At 36.5% G+C, this 6,000-nt stretch overlaps 1 long non-coding RNA gene across 1 annotated transcript in view; it reads right to left on the bottom strand.

The window, feature by feature from the left end:
- LOC138918532 (uncharacterized) overlaps window positions 1–5,006 on the bottom strand; it is a 110,785-nt gene extending 105,779 nt beyond the window's left edge. Inside the window, exon 1 of the long non-coding RNA XR_011428000.1 lies at window positions 4,900–5,006. This is a non-coding gene — a long non-coding RNA (uncharacterized lncRNA). The remainder of the gene's footprint in view (window positions 1–4,899) is intronic.
- Window positions 5,007–6,000: the final 994 nt, after the last annotated feature.

The raw sequence follows: 6,000 nt of genomic DNA on the forward strand, positions 1-6,000 counted from the left end.
TTATTTTCACTTTCATGTTAGTATAAATTAACACTTCATTAAAAAGTATTCTTTTTTTAAAACAATGTTTCCCTTGATGGAAATGGAGGAGTAAGCATTAGCAACTATGATTAAGAGCAAATAACCGAAAGAGCTGGTGAGTCGTTAGAATATATTACTTGATATTCTGCTTTATTTTTTTAATCATCGATGATGGCAATTAGAGTTGATATTACTGTCAATAACCTCCACACATACAACAAATATCTTGGGTACTGAAAGAATAAGATTATTTTACATTTCATATACATTTTTAATGTCCACAAAACTGAATTCCTGGCAAAAATAGTCATTATATCACCTGATTATAACTAAAGAGTGTATGATAATGAATATTCATAGTAACTTTGGAAACAGATTGCTTATATTCATATTTTATGGGATAGTTTTCTTTCCGTTAGCTTAAAAAATATTATTTTAGTCATATTAATGACCTGATCAGCTGGTATATACATTTCTATATTCTTATGTAATTGGTGTTTATTAAATAGGATGTTCAAATACATATGTCTATTAATAAAATGAATTAATATATTTAAAATATTTAGAACATTGTGGGCACATAATGAATTTCTTGTAAGTGCTTTAAGTTAGGTTGCTCAGGAAGCAGACAGTGAGATGGAAATCAGCACCCAGGAGATTTATTACATGCATGTATCTGTGAAAGGGAGAGTAAAGAAGTAGGACTGGGCATGTGGCACATGCTCAATACTAATGTGGCTGGCCCAATGGGGAGTTTCCCTCAGAGTTATTCCAAGTTGGGTGAGGAGACTACGTCTTTATACCCTATGTTGATTAGTCATTGAATACCGGCTGCCCAGGGAAAGAGACACGATGTAGTTTTCATCATGGAAAAAATTTCAAAAGATTCTTGACAGCTGAGAGCAATTCTCAATAGCTGGAGTAATAAGAACATCAGAGCTTCCTTCATTTTCCACCTCTTGTATTGCTCAGATCTATTCCTCATATATGTTCCTACAGCAGTTCCTTCAGCATTCTGATGGACCACTTCTTAAATGAAACTTAAAAGAGATAAGTTAGATGATGAACTAGAGACCCTGGCATTGAAGCTGATCTTGGGACTACAATTTATATTCATAGTTTCCCTACTCTCCTATTTATTTTATATTTCCTCTATGCTCAGCCAGAACTTCTGATGGTCTTCGTGGCAACCTGGTGGCATGGCCTAGACCTTCCTCCCTGAGAGAGTCGAGTCATGGGTCACATGATCTTAGCTCAAGGTTCTTGAGTTCATCCATTAAACATCAAAATTAGTCAAAGGAGTGTCAAAAGGCACCAAAATGGCCTGCCCAGATGTCAAATGTGTTTCTGTCTACCTCCCTACCTCCTCTTGATAATCAGGTTCAATTTTCCTAGACAAGATGGTGAATTCCCCTCTTGCTGGCTGGACCATTGGCAGACAGTCCTTGAAGTGCCTAGGTAACAGCAGTACTTATGATTAAAGGAGACTCTTGCTACATGTCTCATGATGGAAGTGTTTCTCCTCTCGGATATAGAACCTACAATCTATGAGGCTAAGAGTTGCAGGGACATGAAGTCCAGATTTCCCAAATGAGTCACTGAATTGTCTCACCAGGATCAAGCATGTCTCATGGCGGCCCATGGTTCCCCTCATCCCAAATGGGGAAGCTTTGAAAGGATCTGTCCATTGAGCCAGCCCACACTATTGTTAAATGTGTAACACAGCTTGATTTTTCCTCTGTCAAATCCTGCTTCCTTACTATTGCTTTCACCAATATTGATCCCAAGAGCACTCCCTAGGATAATGGTAAATGAGACTACTCCTGCTTCCAGCTCTTGGATTTTGAACCATGTATTCTTCCTACTAGGACATGTCACCATATAACAGTCTTTGATATGTTGAATCCTAGAAATTGGCACCTCACTCTTATAAAGTGTTACCATTGAGCTGGTGCTTTAGCTGTGCATTTGACTGGCCATTCTATTGCTCTAACAGTCCTCTAGATTTCGGATATTGTCGTTGTGAAACAATCAATGAATATCATGGTCTTGGAGTCATTCCTGCATCTTCTTTGTGCAACCCATTGGTCTGACATGTTATGTGAAATTTTTTGCAGGTGAATCATTCTGTAAGTCTTTGGAGAGTGTTGCTAGCTGAGACTCTGAATGTAGGAAAGTAACCTATATTTTGGAATGTGTGTCTTTCCTGTCAAAAATGAACTGCTACCCCTTCTAGGGTAGAAGAAATCTGAGGCAGTCAATTTTCCACCAAGTCTCCAGATGCTCTCCTCAAAGGTTGGGGGGCTCAACATTTGTTCTTGGTGCTTGCAGGTTGAACATCAAAAGTGTTAATAGTAGGGGCTGGCCCCGTGGCTGAGAGGTTAAGTTCCCACACTCCGCTTCAGTGGCCCAGGGTTTTGCTGTTTCGGAACCTGGGCGTGGACATGGCACCGCGTGTCAGGCCACACTGAGGCGGCGTCCCACATGCCGCAACTAGAAGGACCCGCAACTAAAAAAAAATATACAACTATGTACTGGGGGGACTTGGGGAGAAAAAAAAAAAGCAGGAAAAAACATAAGATTGGCAACAGTTGTTAGCTGAGGTGACAATCTTTAAAAAAAAAAATGTTAATAGCTTCACCAAGCTTGTTATGCCAATGTATAGCCACCAGACCTGCCACCATAGTTATTTCATTCTTGTGTATTCTGTGCTAACTCTAGGATAGCCAACAACAGAAGTTGGCTACCATCAACTGAACAATTTATTTTGTCTACATGGTTCTTTAGTTCTCTTCCACAGTGGATGCCCTCTTTTGGGTATTAACTTGTGATAAGAGGATTTGCAATTATTGTGGCCATTCCATTATATCTATAGAGAAGGGAAGGGAGAGGAGAAAAAGGAAGGATAGATTTTCTTCATTTTTAAAATTAGAAATATAATACTCACTTCCAAATTTGAATGAACAGAAATTTTGATACATAAAGAATATTTTTTAGACAGTTTTATCACATCTTATGGAAGCTCATTAATAATAAATTGAGGCAGGGGCTGGCCCCGTGGCCGAGTGGTTAAGTTCTCGCGCTCCGCTGCAGGCGGCCCAGTGTTTCGTTAGTTCGAATCCTGGGCGCGGACATGGCACTGCTCATCAGACCACGCTGAGGCAGCATCCCACATGCCACAACTAGAAGAACCCACGACGAAGAATACACAACTATGTACCGGGGGGCTTTGGGGAGAAAAAGGAAAAAATAAAATCTTTAAAAAAAAAAAAAAAAAAAAAAAAAAAAAAAAAAAAATAATAAATTGAGGCACATTGGTTACAATTATATAGAAGTGATTTAGATATGATAAAGACATATATTAAGAATGATATATATACTTCATTAAATATACAAAAATAAATAACAAAAGAGATATATTATCAATGTTCAAAGACAAATGTCATGAAGGAAGCATCACGTCGGAAAAACATAAGGAGAAAATTTTAAAAGGCTGCAGCTAAATAATTGTAAAGGGATATCAGAGTCATCAAAAAGAAAATAAAGATATCAGCAAAATTCTGCATATTACTATCACAAATTATATGTCTCAAAGACCTGTTAATCATCCCTTCATGGGCATTTCCTACATGCCTTGCTCAAAGTTAATGACTAATTAGCACCTTGCCCCAAAAGGATTTGATTAGTGCATTGTCTGAAATAAAATTATACAAGCTAACATTAACCGTTTAAAATCAAGATACAGTGCATCCTCTCATGGTGGAAAAAAAATCTGCCTCAAAATATCATTGCTCAGAAACCATGCCAAGAAAACTGCATAATCAATTATTTAGCAAAATTCTAATGTCTAAGCAACCACATCAGTTAGCATATTAAAAAAAAACAGCTGATCAATTGCATATGTGTGTGCATATCTATGTATATAAGTGTGTCTGTGTGTAACTACGTACATGTATACGTGCATACGTGTTGGCACAGACACATATACATATGCATGTACATAGATATTTTTGACAACCTGAGATGTTTAGTTGATTTAAAGCATAATGATTCCTCTATGTTTTTGTTTTTGGCTTAGTTTTGCCTTATTTTACATCAAAATGAGAAAAAAAGTATTTCAACTTTTGTATTTTATAAAACATAATCCACGTTTCTATTTTATAAAATGTTTTACCTCACTAATATGCTCCTTTATTTCCCACAATTTTGAGTAGCTTTAACAATGATTATTTGTGACTTATAATCAGTTTTCTTACAACAGTGTATTTCAACAATGTGTCGCATGTTACGTGCCAGTGTTGTTTCAAATTGTTTTACACTGCACTCAGAGATAATTATAACCATTTGGCCTTCATCTAGTTACAAATTCACTTAGTGACTGTCACAAGAACTGTCTGAAGAAACTCTCTTGCTTCTTTCCCATTCATCATTTATCTGAGGAAAAACATCCAACACAATTCTTATAGCTCTCTTTTACGTCCCGGGTAAAAAACTCGATTCCAGTTCATGTAAATAATGTATTATTTATACAAACAGTCATCTTTAATCATCAAAAATCCCTTCTCAAATTACCACCAGGTTACATCAGAACAGTCTATATCATTTTGATTCCTAAAGAAATGTTTTCCTTAAGATTAGGAAAATTCAATCCAGATTTTCTAAAGCAAACCCAAAACATCCAAGCTTAGCTGAATGTGAATGTTTAAACTGTTTTGTGAAGGAAAAGATTTTTATCTTTGCTTTGCTATATTAGGAGTATTTGGGATGTTTCTCACAGAAAGAACTGAATTCCCTGGATAGAAAGAAATATCTCCCTTACTTTGTTTATAGGAACGGATGCCTGGACAATTTTCTTTAAGAAGAACGAAACTTTCTTACCTGTGTGTTAGGTAGAACTGTCTTTCCTTAGTGATATGACTTCTAGTTAAACTGAACAATCCACTCTTTTTGAACTCCATTTTCCATCACCAATTATTGTAAATAAATAAAGTGTAAAAAGATTTGGGTGGCAGTATAGGAATGAATGTGATTGGAAGATGATGAAACTCAAAGATGAGAGAATGATCTAGAATGAACCCTCTTTGAAAGATATGTTGAGCAATCTGGCCGGGAGAGGCCATTTCAAAGGTCGTGGATCAGAACACAAGAAATATGGTAGCTGAGAGTCCACAGAGCTAAATGCCTAGCCTTTGCCAGAATTAAAAACAATTTTATCACCTCTGCCCAAGGCTTGTATCAGTAAATTTTCTTATCTTCCTGTGAAAGTAATGATCATTGCCTAGTATCTGAGATAATTTATGGTTCATCATCATCTGCATATAAAATGAAAACCTACGTCAGAATCATCTCTCAAGGACAACAGAGAAACCAAAGGAGAACCTTCCCCTCCCCCACCAGCACAGTGGTGAGAACATTCTGCACATGCAGCTCGGCGGAGTTAAAGATAGAGGTAAAGTGAGCAGGAGAGCTCTCCTCTAGTAGGGAAAACTGCGAAAAGTTGTTGACAATTACAAGTACTAATAAGCATTCCAAATCAGTCCATAAATAGGAATATCTATTGCATATCCACCTCTAAAAAAGGATTTTGAAATTTTGTGGGTAATCTCTGCAGCATTTTTGATCTACTATATTGCCCTCTTTCTCCACTTTTTATTTCTAAGTTATTATCAATATTCATTCATTTTAAATTTATGAAGTTTACACTGACATTAAGTATTGCTTCTCTATTTTATTTTTTCTATATACACATTTCTAATACTGCAAAAATAGTTTTCAACTTATTTTTCAAATCAAATAAGGAATATTTAAGCTGCATTTTGAGTTAAATGGACTTTTGTGTGTTTACCTTGCAGTCTAACCAATACTTGTGATGTTTACTGCTTGTCTTCTAACTTTGTCCATTGGGACATAAGGACGAGTGACTGTGCTGGTGGGCATGAACCCTGGACAAGGTGGAGAGCATCTTCTTGCTTTGAGTTC

This window comes from Equus caballus, chromosome 17 (assembly GCF_041296265.1).
Source record: "Equus caballus isolate H_3958 breed thoroughbred chromosome 17, TB-T2T, whole genome shotgun sequence".
Lineage (NCBI taxonomy): Eukaryota > Metazoa > Chordata > Mammalia > Perissodactyla > Equidae > Equus > Equus caballus.